The following is a 16,904-nucleotide window of genomic DNA, read 5'->3' as shown; positions in this document are numbered from 1 at the left end:
CCCTTCAAAAACTTGATCACAGCGGATTCTTCCTCGCTGGGGTAACCGAAGTTCAAACTCTTTACATTTGGTCGGCCCCAACGGCGAAGGAAGTTCGGATTCCCTTCATGAAACTTGATGAAGAAATAAGATCGGTCCCACTCACGGATTTTGTTCAGCTTCTCGTCAAAACCATAGTAACCGCTCTGACGGATGAAAGTAAAATACCCCGCCGAACTTTTGAAATGATGAAGCTTGGAGAAAATTTTGAGCGAGAAGGGAACCTCCAGACAATCCGCCAGAAATTTGTCCAGAGTTAAATCGGCCCATCCATTGGGATGCAACTGACCGGGTGCGATTCCGTAACCGCCAAGGACGGAGGCAACCTCATCCGCCAGCGGATACGTGAAGCCGCAGATGATCTGGGCGACGAAAATGGTGAAATACCCCTTTGGGTAGTCGCTCGGTCCTTCACCCTCCCCGAGAATAAGGGTTTCGAGGCCTTGGAGCCAAGGATACTGCTCCCGCAAATCGTCAATTGTCTCTTGACAAACTAGACTTCCCGACCTGTCCTTCTTCGGTAATAAACGGGGGGTTGGGACAGGTGGCGGAATCAACTTTTTAGGGTCAAAACCTAGGCCCTCATCGGTTGTATTCGCCAGGTGGAGGAAGTCGGCGGGATGAGAATCAGACCCAGGAGAGCTGGTTGAAGCTTCATCAACCATCTCCTCGACCTCATGGGAGACCTCGCAGACGTAATTTTCATCGAATGGTGCGAAGTCGAGGTCAGGGTTCGACATATTGATGAAGGAAAATGAACAGAAGTAAAGAATCGAGCGAGGTACAAATTCTGGAAAGGAACACTTACATATGAAAGACGACACAGAGAAGAACGGACGCAAAAAGGTTGATGCCGGAAGAGAAACGACGCAAAAGGTGGATGCCGGAAAAGAAACGACGGGAAAGGGAAAGTCACAATTTTTGAATTTTGAAAATCCAGACAAAAACGAAGAGTCTCCTATAAAAAAGACCCTAAAGGGCTCTTGCCAAACTAAGGGGGAGGCATATGATGACCCGTGAAGCCAAACCGGGCCGAATTCATTACACGGGCCCAGCCCATACTTAGATCCATGGTCTAAGATGGGATGGGACCCGAATAGAGGAAGCGGGTGAAGTGAGTAACCGCCCCGAATTCCTAAATGGAGCACTAAAACTCCCACTCAGGACAAACGATACCACGTTTGTTGCCACGAAAGCCACGAGAGGGGGCATGACCTAAAAAGGAGTAACCGCCCTCGGAACATGGCCTGGAAGGGGTAACCGCCCTCGGCGGTTACTTAAGAACACTTATAAAAAGCCCTAAGGCCAAAGGGGGAAAGGTACATTCACATTTTTCCCACAATACTATGGTCAATTTACCAACCCTCCTACAAAAACTGACTTGATCGTCGGAGAGTTTTCCCGGAGATCCTGTCTCCGGTTCTGTTTTGCAGGTAACTACGGCGGAGATCATCAAATCGGATCCAGCAAGTTATCACTACTATATTTGGTATTTAATTTTTACATATATTGACTCTTTTACTAACGACTATATTAGCTAAATCTTTAGTGAAGGACTAAAAAAGACTCAATAAATATGAAAATTTGAGGATAAAAACTTAAGTAACGAAAATTATAAAGACCACATGTTTAAGTACTATTTTTTCCTATAATAATAAAAAACGAGTATGAATATAAGATCTTTGTATATAATAATGTCAATAGTTCATACCTTTAAATTGCTGGTTTTAAGAAATTATTCTTAATTTTTTGGGGAATTTGAATTAGCTCATTATATTTCTAAAATCAGCCTAACCACTAACTTTGTAATTTCCCTTATTTAGCTAGCGAATTAAGGAATATTTACTCAATTATTTTGGATGTGATGGTTGGTTAATTAGTAGATTCCTTTTATTAATTATTAAAATTAATATAAGAAATAAAATCAATTGTTTATACAAAAAAAGTTAATTATATATACATACCTGTGGTACTGCCGATTTGGAGATTGGTACCTATGATTTTTTTTCGAACACACCATGTGGTTGCAAAATTAATTTTGAATGTTTGTTTACTTTGTCAAATTTGATCAATAACCACTTCAAAATGAAATTTTTCAAGAATTAAAATTGTTGAGTATCATATTTACTGGGGAAATTTACAGAGAAATTCAACTTTTAAAGATTATTTATAACTTTGTCAATTAAAATTATGAATTAGGTCAAATGGGCAGTTTACGAATTTCCACTCTAACTTCATCAACTAAAACAGTTACAAAATTTGACATTTATCAAATAAAAACTTATATTTTGATATTATATTAATTAAATTATCAATATTAACTAAATAATAAATATTATGATATATATGAATTTCATGTAAAAAACCCTATTTACTGGGAACCATATTTTTAATTTTTCAAAATCATCATTTTTGGAGTTTTCTCTCTCTAAACATTATCTTTCTCTTTCAAATGGAAAAGCATATGGTTATTTAAGCTTAATAAGTATCAAATGGAAGAGCAAAGGCTCTTTGATCGGTTTAGAGTGCTTGTAGAGTAGAATGTCCGTCTTTAAAGAAAAGTCTCTTCTTTAATCGAGAGAGAAACAGAAAGTACAACTGTAATAACATGTTTAGAGAAACAAGTTAGATGTCCATCTAGAAATGTATTTTTGTAACTCTTTACTCTCTTCGTCTTTCTCAGTGGGTGTCTAACGTATTGCTCTGAACATGTTATTAGGCAACTTGCATTCTCCTTCTATATGGCTTAAAGAAGAGACTTTACTTTGAAGAGAGACATTCTACTCTGCAAGCACTCCAACACGATCATGAGCCTCTACTCTTCCAATTGATACTTTAAGTTCTTCTTTTGAGCTCAAATCAAAAAGGAAAAAGAATACAAAACGGATCAAAAGTTAAGTAAACCTATACATCGTGGCTTAGTTTTTTTTTTTGGGAAAAGAAGGTCAAAAACAAAGGATTCAAATTTGACTATGGCTTAATTTGGTCTGCTACGATGATAATTAGGGTTTCTTTTATAATGTTTCCTTATTAGAAGGAAAAGGAATAAATTTAGGAAAGATTTTATTTCCTATATAGTGGGTTAATGTCTATATATAACCATAAAGAAATCAAAGTTTCTTTGTTAAATCAAAATTTCTGTTATTTGTCTAGGAAATACACAGTTCCTAAGAATGATAAGCAACGTTTAATGGAAGAGTAGTTGAGTATATCCTCTACTAAAAGTCATTCATCCATCAATGGCTGAAATGCATGGGTTTCAAGAAGGCCTAGTATATCCTCAAGGAAATACATGAGGGAGACGATGGAGCCCGTTAGGGCGGAGAAGCATTGGCTAGAAAGATCCAATTACAAGGACTCTATTGTCCATTAATTGCGAAGGATGTAGTTGAGTATGTAAAGAAGTGCGAGAGGCTTGCCAAATGTATTCCCCAGTGATAAGGTCACCCGCTTCAACCATGAAAATCATCAACCCAGCATGGCCCTTTGCGACATGGGGACTTCACATCATGGGCCCTTTCCCCAAAGCCAAGAAGTAGAAGAAGTACATGTCAGTTGTAGTGGACCACTTCACCAAATGGGTGGAAGCCGAGCCAATGTCCGCCATAACAACGACAACTATTTTTTTGGATAGAAAATACTCACAAGGTATGGAATCTTACATACAATCATTACAGATAATGGGAAACAATTTGACAACACAACTTTCAAAACCTACTGCCAGTAGCTACACCTTAAACTTCGATTCACTTATATGGCCTACCCTAGAGAAACATAATAACAGAAGTAAAAAACCATACAATCGCCCAAGGCTTGAAAAAAAGGCTAAAACTCATTGACTCATAGGTGGACCACTTACCATGTGTCTAATAGGCCTACAGGACTTCCCAAAGGATGTCTACGGGAGAAACTCCATTCTTCCTCTCTTATGAAGTCGAATCCTATATCCCAATAGACATTGGTGCCACAAGTCCCAAAAAAGTGCTTTACTTTGAGGCAGATAATGATGCCAACATGAGAAGAAAGTTAGACATGGTCAAAGAAAGGAGAGACCGAACGTCGATTAAAATTGAGGCCTAGAGGAAAAGAATGAAAGAAACCTATGACAATAAGGTAAGGCCCAAACAATTATAGATCTTGAACATCTTCTAAGTATAGTAAAATCCTGGTCTGGTTGGTTTGCTCCCACCAACATCTCACTATGTTTCTGTTGACTTTTTACTTCTCAACTCACACTGCATTCTTCAGTCTAATATCTACTCGGAGAAGAGAAACTTCTGCCTTTTGTAGATACAAAAGGCAGAAGTTTCTCTTCTCCGAGTAGATGTTAGACTGAAGAATGTAGTGTGAGTTGAGAAGTAAAAAGTCAACAGAAACATAGTGAGATGTTGGTGGGAGCAAACCAACCAGACTAGGAATTTGATAGACTTAGAAGAGGTCCAATCTTAAGATTCGATGAATACGTCATAATTTTTGAATCTGTATTTGACAACTATGTTTTTGTTTAGGCTTTCATTGTTTTTTATGTAGCAAGGGTAAATAATGTTTACATTATTGAGATTTGGTTAATAATATAAATATATATCTCCTTGTATTTTTAAAGAAAATAGTAAGTTAGGGTTGAGAGAAATTGATGAGATCGATAGGGGATGACTGAAAATAAGGTAAATTGTACAAGCAATGGTTTTCACTTAATTCTTTTGCTAAGTTCTTACAACACAATATTAAAACTCATTAAATATTCATATTTGATTAGGCTAAGTTCACCTTCATCCTAGCCCATGTGGATTTAGCTCATGATTGAGCTAAAACATGTAAGCCTCATAGAAATAGAATTAGGGAACTCATGCTCAAATATACTAGAATTGAAATCTTAGAAATGGAAGAAGATAAAGGTGAAAGAAAATAAGAACGTCAATATAATAGTACTTGAGTACACAAGGTGAATACAAACCAAAGTCTAGCTTTGCACGGTCTAAACTATGGATTAGTTTAACCTTTGCTACACTAAAAGAGGAGTAGAACTGAAATAAAGAGAATAATTTGTAAGAACCAGTGAAACTAAAAGGTAAAGTGAATGAAAATAAGCTACAAACGATGTAAAAATGGTCAGCTAACTAGCAATAAGTCCCTATTTATAGGAGTTTTGGGTCACATATTTACATAAAAACCACCTAAATTGTCTCTATAGTCTTAACATCGCTGCCTTATCTTGACATATTTGATGTGGAATTGACCAAGGAACATTTTGAAGTCTTTTTAGGCAGATTTATATCTCCATAACCTTTAAGGATGTTTCATTTTCTTGCCATAATTGATTTAGAATTTAGTAAGGAAGGTTTTGGAGTTTTTAGGCAGATTCGATTTTTTTCTTCTAATTTTGGAATCGCAGTCAGCTCATCAAGCAATTTCTAAAATTACTCTAAACTCCAATTAAGACGAGAATAAGGTAAAATACCCTCAAACTAAGGACAAAACGCTCATAAAATACTAAAAAATAACGTAAAACAAATTACTTAAAGAAAATTGCATCATACGAATTCAAATTGCATCGTACGAACTCGTTTCTGTCTGCACTTTATAAATGCCCAGTTTGGATTTACTCAAAGAAAATTGTATTGTCATTCTTTCTCTATGGAATGACAGTCTCAACAACTATTTATACAATAAAAAATAACAGTTACGCTCTAATTTAATGGAGAATAAAGAGAGAGAGAAACTAGGGAAGGTTACTCCTTATTAAATCAGGGATTGTTACTCATAAAATCAGGGAAGATTACTCCTTATTTAATATTGACAATTGACCATAACCATTGACCATGACCATTGAAGAAACGTTAGGAGAAAAGGAATTTAATTATAAAAAAAATTAAATCCGAATTATTAAAAATAATAACAATAAATATTATTATTTTTTCAATAAAAAAATATAGAGTCCACATCACATCAACCCAACCCGACCCGGTAAAATGGCATAATCAAGTAATCACTTCAGAGAAGGCATTCTAGCTAAGATGGGAGCTTTTCAAGAAAATCTCAATCCTCATCTATCTGAGGCCATGGTTATCAAAGAAGCTTTAAGTTGGATTAAGATGCATCGCTCCGGTGAGAAAATTCAAATATAGTCGGATTGTCTCGTCATACTTGATAGGAGATAAAACATATCTCTAACTCTAAAGAGCAAGTGAACTTTATCGTATCAAGTAGTAAATGTTCTGAAGAACAATATCGATGTCACATAGACTAGTATCTAATTCCCTATTCGTACTCGAATTCTATATTGTCTAAGGATTGAATTAAGTGTTTTGAAATTGTACCTTCACACTATGCCATTTTCCCTTTCACATGACACAATGCCACTACTAGAAAATACCTATTTACTGATGGAATATTTTGACGGAACAGATTCCGTCAGTAAATTCTGACGGAATTCCGTCAAAGCTTTCCGTCAACATGTTTGACGGAATGTACTGACGGAATAGGTATTCCGTCAAACAATTATGGCGGGAATATTCTCTCCAATGTTTTTGATGGAATTTTTTTTCCTTAAATGATTACTCTTTTTTTATGAGTTAAATGATTATTTTTATTAGTATAGATTCATTAAAAAAATATCTTGAAGCGTAAGTTTAATTTTTTTTATATTAGTTTAAAATTCTTCTGTATAATTTTTTTTTTGATATTTTTTACCTTTTTATTGTATGAGGATAATATTTGTATATATTTTTTTTCCTATAACCTTAATTTTATCAAAATACCTAATAAAATCATTTTTTTTATTTTTATATCAGTTATATTTTATTTAGATTAGATATTTGTATGTTAATATTTTTTTTATTAAAACACTATATCCTTTATTTGAATACTGATACATAATTTTTAAAAAATATTTCTCATCATTTTATGATTTTTTAATATTTTGATATTTTCATCCAAAAAACATGTACTGTAAATTACATTAAATATATTTATCATATTTATATATTATGGGTTTGGTTAATCTCAAATTATTTTTATTGTAAATTATATTTATACAAATGATTATTGATTTTAACTTATGCAAAAAGAACACCATATTAACTATGTCTGCAAATCCCTGACCTATTGCTTGAAAACAATCTTAGCCATTGATTGCTTATAATCCAATGGTCAAAACTCATTCTCTTTTATCCCAATAAAAGGTACTTTAAACTCAACCCTAACAATACATTTGCGCAGCCAACCCCCCATTCTTTCTCTCTTCTTGATCTCTCTCGGGTGAAGCTCTGCTTCTTTCTACCCTTTCAATCCAGACTTCAACACTCAATAACGATCTCTCCGCTCTCACCATCAACGATTCTGCATCACTTTCTCTGAACGATGACACCCATCTAACCAACGATTTCACTCTACTGTTCATTGACAATCCAATGGAGATGAAAGACTACCGCAGACTCTTCTTAATGATTTGCAGGGGAAGCCCCACAGTTCCAGTTTGATTAGTAGTTCTTCATCTACAATGCGGTATAACTGACATATATTTCTTAATTGTTTTTATATCTTCTTTTTTCAGCTTTGTTGTATTTGTCTTTGTACTAAACTTAGCTAGCTCTTTTTTTTTCAGTAATAAATTGCTTCTCACACTTTGTACACAAAGTTCAAACCATGGATTTTCACTCAGAAAGTCCAAGGTGTTAAGTTTTGATGGATCTAGTTTTAAATGGTCAAAAATCCATTGAAAGGCTTTCAAAGAAAGCAAATAAGGTCAGTTGGACACATAAACTACTTTTACCAAGTTCATTTGCACCTTAAAAGTTATTATTCAGATGAATTTTATGATGTTTAGTATAACACAATATAATTTGTCATTATTCTTCTTTTGCAGGAGAGCAGATTTTCAACCTTGGTTCTTTAAGCTAAAAAATAGATTCTTCTAGGTCAACCCTGCACTGTTTCAGGTCATCTATTCTTGACCTATTTTGTTGTTTCAATTTTTTTTGGTCCAACTATAAATTATTAATAGTGGGCAATTATAATTTTTTTTTGGATTATCTGTTCATTTCTGTTTCCCTGTTACTTGTAAAATTCAAATCTAATAGGTTATTTATTCTTCCATGTTAAGCTATGGTTTGGAGGATACCAGTTTAGTGATAAATTTGTAGTAAGAAAAACAACTTTGCAACATTGTTGTCGTGTAATTGAGAGGTCACGGGTTCGAGTCTTAAGAGCGGTCTCTTGCCAAAATATTGGCAGGTGAAGACTTGCCCCAGTACACCTTTGTGGTGGGACCTCTTCCCAGACTCTCGTTTAAGCGGGGACGCATAATGCACCGGACCACCCTTTTTTTAATATATATTCTAATGTTTTTTTTATCAATTTGAATCTTCTTTTTTGATAGAAATGATTAGACTTGATTTCATTCTAATGTTGCAAATATGAGATAGTTTAATGCTCTTTGGAGTATTGCAAAGTATGCTTGTTGATGTTTCATGTTTGTTAAAATTATGTAGAGACTAGGAAGAGGAAATGTAGTAGCTCTTTTAGCTCTTGTCACTTTTGAAATCAAGTATATGTTTTTCATAGATCCTAGAAGTTAGCTAATTGCATATCTTTACCTGAACTTAATTTGGTTGTGATTTGAAAACTCTGTTATAATTTTTATTTTTTTTGGTTACACATTCTGTTATAATTTAATCATGTATCTTCATATATTAGATGCTTCGCTCTCTTATTTGTTGCTATATATAGCATTTTGAAAGCTGCAAGTTTATTATGGCCTTAAATTGTAGACTTCCTGGAATTTATGTAATTTTATTATTTTCCTCTCCTGCCAGTAATCCTTTTGATGGTCCTATATACCTTTTGTTTATCTTTACTTGCAAAGAAATGTTGGGCTGCTTCCATAGCTTTTTTGGCAGCTTAATTTTTTTTAGGAGTTCCATTCAGGTTATAGTTGCTTGTGTGTGCATCCATACTTCTTCTAGTGCCAAGAGGATGAACTCTAATGACTGGAGCAGGAGCTTTCACGTCTAAAATCAAACCAGCAGTTGGATATCAGGTAGAACTAGATGCTACCCATGTGTGATTATTTTTAATGCGTCTTTTTTGTCTAATTCGAGACCCACCAACTTCTATGCCTATATCACCATCGGCTGCTTATCATGTCTCTGGATTTGACAGCTTCAGATAAGAACTTGATAATAATTTTCTTAGCAATTCTAATGTGCCTTTTCTTTACTAGATAATTTCAAATTATTTGTTGATAGGAAGGTTGATATAGGTGATAGGTCCTGAATGATTTATTTCATATATTTTATTTTCAACTAGATTCTTGGTGCCATCATTGTTGCATATTTTGTACCTAAACACTACTTCAATCCAAAGATGCGCACATGCTTGTTATTTTGCACCCAAACTCAGGTTGGTTATCTAAAATTGTGTCCTAAATACTTAAGTTTCCATTTTTACTTCACTTGACTTTTCCATATTTTATGTATATGGCTTACAAGAAAAATGCATTTGTAGATATAGTAAGCTCCCTTCAATCCAAATCTTATATGTAATAATATTTTATTTATGAATTGTAATTATGAAATCAGTGCTAATATATTATTATTTATGTAAAAATTTGATTTTAATTAACTGACCAAAAATTCCGTCAAAATATGTTTTCTGACGGAATAATGATGTTGATGGAATACAGTCCGTCAAATATACTGTCAGACATACTTGACGTTTATGAACGTCAGTAAAGTCGTCAGAACATTTTGACGGAAATTCCGTCAGAGGAGCGTCAGTTTATTCCGTCAACATTCCGTCAGAACAAATTTCTGACGTGCAATTTATCCACGTTTTTCTTCCCGTCAATACTACGTCAGTAAATTGATTTACTGACGGAAATTAGGCGTTTCCTGACGGAATTTTCCGTCAGTAAATAGGATTTTTCTAGTAGTGTAAATGACAGACATTTGTTTTCGTGTCGTCTGCATATTTTTCGTGACAGTATTTTAACTCTATATCATCTGAAGGCGAAATAAAAAATGTCCTCGATTCTCAAATGACGTTACGATTATAGAATCCTGTCATCCAAAAGAAAACGAGCGTTTTTCTTAAATTTGATGCGCTCAATAGATGACACCTCTAATAAATGAATGTCATTGTATGCCGAAAACAAAAAAACGGCAAATGAAATTTCACTTACGCGTCCATATACCAAATTTTAGGCAGTGTTCATATTCAACAATGACCGAGTGCCTGTGAAAGTATGTGTCCACTCACAACTTTGACTGTATATCCTTTAAGAGGTCCACATCTACCAAAACTCTAGCATAATGCCCAAACCCCCCATTAATAGTGTTCTGATCAAACTGTATAGAGACGCCCATAGCCCTAGCTATGCTAGCAATGATAAGTGTATCCCAAAATTCCGATGGTAAGTTATAGAAACAAACCCATACATGTGCAGAGCTAGATTTATTAGAGTCTAGATTGAACCCCGGTGAAGAAGGGGTGAAACGCATGATTCCCGGCTTTAAAGATAGTGGACCCACGTCCCAGACGTCCTGAAGGGAGGCTGCAGAGGGCATGATGATATGGTATAATCCCTTGCCCAGGGAAATTAGCTTCCAGTCCATGGACCTTTTCCAGATTTGATTGAGTTTCAATTTGAGGCCAGCATGTTTCCATAGAGAATCTCAGAGGGAAAGGCGGCCAATGATCGAGTGTTGGCATGAGAGAACACATTCATTATATATCGATTGTTGAACCCTAATGGCTTTAAAGCCTCCCTCATCGGAAACTTGAGTCGGCGCTGAATCGCACGGGAGGGCAGAGTTTGACAGAACAGATGCAAAAGATTTTTGCAGTGGTGGTGGTACTAAGGACGACATTTTGCTTTCCCGTTGATTGGAAGAGCCCGGCATAGATTGCCGATTGAAAAGGTGAGCGATACCAATGTCTTGATCTTGCGGGATCGTGGCTTTTTCAAAAGAGGACCTGCTGAAAAGGTGGGCAATTGCAAAAGGAGCAGAGGGAAACGAAGAGGGAGGCATGGTCGGCGGCGGCAACAAGGCGGCGGCAGTAAGGTGTTGATTCAGGTTGGCTAGGGTGGCGGCAGTAAGGCGTTGATTCAGGTTGGCTAGGGTGGCGGCTAGGGTTCCCCAAGATGCATTTTTTTGTTGACTACTTTCTTAAAAAAAGTTAATTTTAATTGAATTACACATAATCAATGGCTGAATATTCGTATTAAATGAAATAATTTTAATATAAGTACTCAATGTTTTAATTAGAAAATAATTAATTTAGTTTCAGAGAGAGAAGAAAACATTAGAAAAAGGAATTAGAATTTTTTAAAAGTAATGTTTGAATTAGAAAATAATTAATTTAATTTAAGGAGGAGGAGAGAAAATTAGAAAAGAAATAGCATTGATTTTCCAAAATCTACAAATTCGCTTTTTCCCTTACAATTGATATTATTATGTGTACATACTCATTTTTGTCCGGAAATTCTTAACGCTTTTTCATTTCTATTCGTCCGAATGAGTCGTGAGGTTTCGAGGAATTTCTACTCCATGGGGTACGGGCTATTGAAAATAGTGCATTTGATATAATTCATCAATAGAAGATTGAGGAAATTAGTGCATTTGAATCCGAAGCAGTACACTTGTGGAGGCTTGACCACAAACATTTGTTTGAAATTGTAGGATTTTAATTTTTTATTACATGGTGAATGATTTGTATTCCTGGGTAATGAGGATTAAGATTGCATTAGAGGCTGTCAGAGCCTTTGGAAATGAAGTCTGCTAATGAACCTGAGGCAATTGATATAATGTTGTTCTTTGTGTAAATTCAGATGGAATTAAGAGAACAACAATTGCAAATCATTGAAAGTATGTGTTTTCACTTTTAACAAGTATGTGAATTAAAATTTACTTTTGCTATTTTATAAATCATTGAAAAGGTCATTAGAAAAACAAATGACAACAACATAAAGTACATGGTTTCACGGTTCCTTTTCGAAAGAGTACCTTCTACCCAGACGTTTTCAATAGTCATTTGCAATTATACTTTGCCTGAAACAAACAATTGGCTATATTATTATAGTCTAATTTCCATTAAATCCCCTAATGTTCGTCTTCATAAAATAGAAAGGTTGACTCTTAAAAGAAGACCAATGATAGAACGAGAAAGACATTAGTTTGCAATTTTGTTTTTGTTAAAAAAGAATTGTGATGAATGAAATTAATTTAGATACCAACGGACACCTCCCTTCATGAACAGTGGTGTTCCTTTGTGATCAGTCATGTCTGTTCGTGAATAGTCGTGTTTGTTCATGAACAGACACCACAAAACACCATAAAACACCGCAACACAATAATATTTAGAAAACACCACAAAACCTAAAGCTTTTTAGGATGAAGAATCCTAAGAGCCAAAGTACCTTTATATAATTATCTATTCTTTCAAAAACAGTACAAGTGTCTGCCATTAGTTGTTTTGCAAAATAAAAACTTTGAAAATTTGTCTGCCATTAGTTGTTTCTTAATTGTCTCAATCCCTTGTCTTTCGATTTCTTTTACTTGAGGACAAGTAAAACTTTAAAGTCCGAGGAGGTTGATAGGGGCATTTTGTCCTTATCTTTTAGCGTGAATTACGGTTTAATTGTGGGCTAAATAAGTGAGTTTAATTTCAAAAATAATGTGTTTTTAATAAAATAACAAAATAAAAATAAAATTTATGCTTTTGATCAATTTCCCTTGTTTTCAGCTAATTTCGGAAGAATAAGCGTCAAACTAACTCGGCTGTCGAGAATTGTATTTCGCAGGTACAAGCAAAGGAGTAAAATCCACAGACACATGCGGGGCGTCTCCACCTATGCGCGGGGTGTACAAGAACAATTCTTCAAATCTAAGTTTCAGAAGCTCAAGTACGTGGGGCGTATTCCAAGCCACACGGGGCGCTAAAGATTTGATTCAAGCGATTGAACTCCAGAGGCTCAAACACGCGGGGTGTACTCCAACCTACGTGGGGCGTGGTTATGACAACCAGTCTGATTCTGATCCACACACAGTCAATTATCAACGGAGTGGGCAAACACGCAGGGCGTCTGCCTGTCAACGCGGGGCGTCTGCCTATCCACGCGGGGCGTATTCATGACCTCAGGCCTGAATCTGATCCTTATGCAGGAAATTGTCAACGGAATGGGCCAATACGCGAGGCGCCTGCCTGTCCACGCGGGGCGTGTCCTGGAAAAATGTAGAAATAATGCAACTTGTGTATTTACGATTTTACCCCCGAGCTTGATGTATAAGTAAGAGTTATTAGCACTCATTTCATTCATTCAATTTTCCATGTATTAGAGTTCCTCACACCTTGAGAGCTTGATAATCCTCTCGTTACTCCGCCGAAGTTTCGTTCCACCCGCATTCACTAAGCTCGAGAGTTCCGCCTCCAAGTCCTAAGAGACGACTTTGAGTACGGTTAGCTAGTCTTAAGGGCCGATTCTTCTTCCCTTTCTACTTGTTAATTATCTTGTACTCTTTCTATGTACTAGGCTTGGTTGTATCCCGTATTTTCATATTCCATATTTATAATACATGATTTACGATTCCGTTTTCACTATACGTGTTAATGTTTATTGCTTGCTTTGATACTTATAATTGATTGTTGTGTAGGTCGTTAACGAGCTCCGAAATCTATTAGGAATCACATAGGTATTGCCTCACCGGAGTTGACAAACCGAAAACCGTAGGAATTGACAAGCCATGGAACTTACGGGCCCTAGTTTCTGATCCTAAGAATTAGAGTCGCCTTAAGGGGAAATCACGACTCTAGAACCTCATGGAGTTGTTCGGTCTATTAATAGTCGTCTTTGCAAGAGTAAAACTATTAATCGTGTATATTTCGTGTCATTTATCATAGGTTATAACTTATCATCACCCGCATCGCTCTAAGAGGGCTCGAAACACATGAAAATTGTCTCACCCATAGTTAGGAGTAGTTTATAGTTGTGACCCAACCAACTAAAGTACTCACCGCTTAGATAACGTATAAAACCGAGTAGTTTAATACTTGTAGTTATAAATCCCGTGGATTCGATACCCGATCTTAACCGTATTATTACTTGATACGACGGGGTACACTTGCCCCTACGTAGTAGCGCCTCGTAGAGTTGGAGCATTTAGAAAGATCATATCCGTAACTCTAGCACACATTTATCGTCATATTATTATCACTCTACCGCACGCCCTATCAAGTTTTTGGCACCGTTGCCGGGGATTTATATGTTCTTGCAATATTAGACCAAAACGTTTTATTGTTAGTCTAAGCATTATCTTTGTATAAATTGTTTATATACACTTTTACCGACAATATTTTTTCTTGTTCATATTTTCCTTTGTTTATTTTTTGAGTTTATGCACACCCGATCTCGGAGTGATACTCTCGTTCCTATTGATCTTGAAATTGAACGAACTCTTTGTGGGATTCGGAGAGAAAAGATGGCCAACATCAACAATGAAACCAACCCACCAGTGAACAACATCCCGAATGGAGGGGGAAACGCCACCCGAACAATGATGGAGATCCTAGCTCCGCATCGACCATAAAATCGCAATGGAATTGTCACCCCCGCCATTCCGACCAACACATATGAGATAAAGACTAGCATGATCCAATTGATCCAACAACTCGATCAATTCGGAGGGGAACTTCATGAGAACCCTAATGAACATTTTGATAAATTTCTTATGTATGCCGATACTTCTCGGCAAAACGGTGTCCCAGTTGAGGCTGTACATCTAAAAACGTAACATAACAAAAAATAAAAGGCACCTCGTACCTTGTCACATCATTATATTTTTATAGCGGCTGATGCCACCGCTTTGTCCTTCGGCTGTGATAAAATCATTGAACCTCTTCGATGAGAGGCTCGCTGCCAATTGACCTACGGTAAGGCACAATGGTGCTCGTCTTGAAGATGCTCTTCACTTGATTGGCGTATGACTTGCTTTTTCCTTTAGTCTCGATCTTGATTGGACCAATGCTATCTTCGTATAATCGAGACTCCATCATATCTGAATGTGTCTCAATAGGTTTTTCATTTGCCTGAATCACCTCAACGTCATCCCCTTTCCAAAGTAGTAAAAGTTGGTGCAACGATGACGGAATGCACAAGTTAGAGTGAATCCACTCTCGACCGAGGAAAGCTTGATAACTTGTCGTAAAGTTCACCATAAAAAATGCCGCTGTAGTGGTTTGGGTACCGATGGTAAGTTGCACAAGTAAAACCCCATAGGTTTTAGCAATTTCACCGGTAAAAGCTGAGACGGAAATTTCTGACGTCATTATGTCGCTTATGGATTTCCTGAGAGCTAGTGTCATCTTTAATGGCATAATGTTAACGGCTAAACCATTATCAACTAGAACTCTCGATAAAGGCTTGCCATCAACGTTTGCTTTGACGTATAATGGCTTAATATGGTGTGTCATCTTCGGAGTGGGTTTGTCAAAATAAACCTGCTTCATCCGATCTTCTAATGAAGATTTTATTGTAACACCACTTGGTCGTTCTTCTTGGACTTTGTTTCTTTCCTCCTTTGTATCTTCACTTCTGAAATTTATTGGTAAAAATAGAGAAGTAGCAGCACATCCAACTTGGATAAAAAAGTCTCTGACACGAATTTCCACTTTTTTATTTTCTTTTATTTTTTCTTTCCAAATGTTGCTAGAATCGACACTAGACAACTTCATTTTATTTGTCCTTATTTTTTCTGCCTCTCTCTTTCTTATTCTTCTTTTTGCATTTTTTGAGAGAGGTTGTGAAATTTTTTTACGTCGGTTGATGAACCATTTTTCGAGGGGAACTTGCACCGGTGGAGTAACGAAGTGTGATCGACCTTGGTTTGCGCCACTTTTATTTTTATTTATTGGCTTTCGTTTTCTCCGTGGCTTTTCTTTCTCCTTGGCGGTTGGTAAAGTGCCCTTTGGTACCCAAATTTGTGTTGTCTTTGGGTGGTCGGGGCGCCCTTTTCTCTGACTCGAGGTGTTGCTATGGACATTACCCTTAGGAGGTGGTATCTCGATGGAAGTTGCATTTATCATTGTAGCGGCTGGAAATGGATCATCATCAATCAACATGCTCTCTTTCATTTCAGGAAATTTAAGCACGCCTTTGTTTATTCTATCCTGCACTGCATTCTTAAAAACAAAACAAAATTGTATGTCGTGGCTCCAACTATCATAATATTTACAATAAGTTTTTCCACTGGTGTCATCTCTCGATGGAATAATGTGTCCATGTGGTAAGGTGATAAAATCTCCCTTTAGAAAATAATCAAAAAGGTCCTCGGTTTTAGAAACATCAAATGTATATTGCACATTCGTATTTCGTCTAACCACTTCGGGAGCTTTTGGACTTTTTTGCTAGCATTGGACAAACGCAGGATCATGTTCTAGTTAGTTTGGCTATAGCTACCTCGTGTGCTTCATTGGTTTCTATATCCTGATGGTAACTACCTACAGAGTTTTTCTTCATACGATTATCCTCACACATTAATTCTTCATATTCTGACACTTTAGCAACAAGTTTGTAATAATCACAAAAATCAATGCCCTAGAATTTCTTCCTATTCTCAAACTCTAAGCCACGTTGAGCAATTTTAACAAACTCTATTTTAGGAATATTAACTCGATATCTATGCCTCATTTTCTTAAAACGATTAATAGAACTTTCATCGGACTCACCTGAGCGTTGAACCATACGAGATAGTTCGGCGACACATACCTCGGGCTCAGTTCGATAGAATTGAGCATGAAATAATTGTTCCATGCGACCCTAGCTTCTGATAGATTCAGGTTGTAATGTCGTATACCGTGTGAAAGCCGGT

At 36.3% G+C, this 16,904-nt stretch overlaps 1 long non-coding RNA gene across 3 annotated transcripts; it reads left to right on the top strand.

The window, feature by feature from the left end:
* The first annotated feature begins 7,261 nt into the window (after positions 1-7,261).
* LOC136209564 (uncharacterized) lies at positions 7,262-9,614 on the top strand. Of its 3 annotated transcripts, none has more exons than XR_010677583.1 (4): positions 7,262-7,542; positions 7,643-7,782; positions 7,904-7,976; positions 8,965-9,614. It is a non-coding gene; the product is annotated as an uncharacterized lncRNA (long non-coding RNA). The 3 variants fall into 3 exon arrangements; XR_010677584.1 differs by having other exon boundaries at positions 8,952-9,614; XR_010677582.1 differs by lacking the exon at positions 8,965-9,614 and having other exon boundaries at positions 7,904-8,035.
* The last annotated feature ends 7,290 nt before the right edge of the window (positions 9,615-16,904 follow it).

The sequence above is a fragment of the Euphorbia lathyris genome, chromosome 10, assembly GCF_963576675.1.
Source record: "Euphorbia lathyris chromosome 10, ddEupLath1.1, whole genome shotgun sequence".
Classification (NCBI taxonomy): domain Eukaryota; kingdom Viridiplantae; phylum Streptophyta; class Magnoliopsida; order Malpighiales; family Euphorbiaceae; genus Euphorbia; species Euphorbia lathyris.
This window is presented reverse-complemented; position numbering and strand designations above follow the sequence as displayed.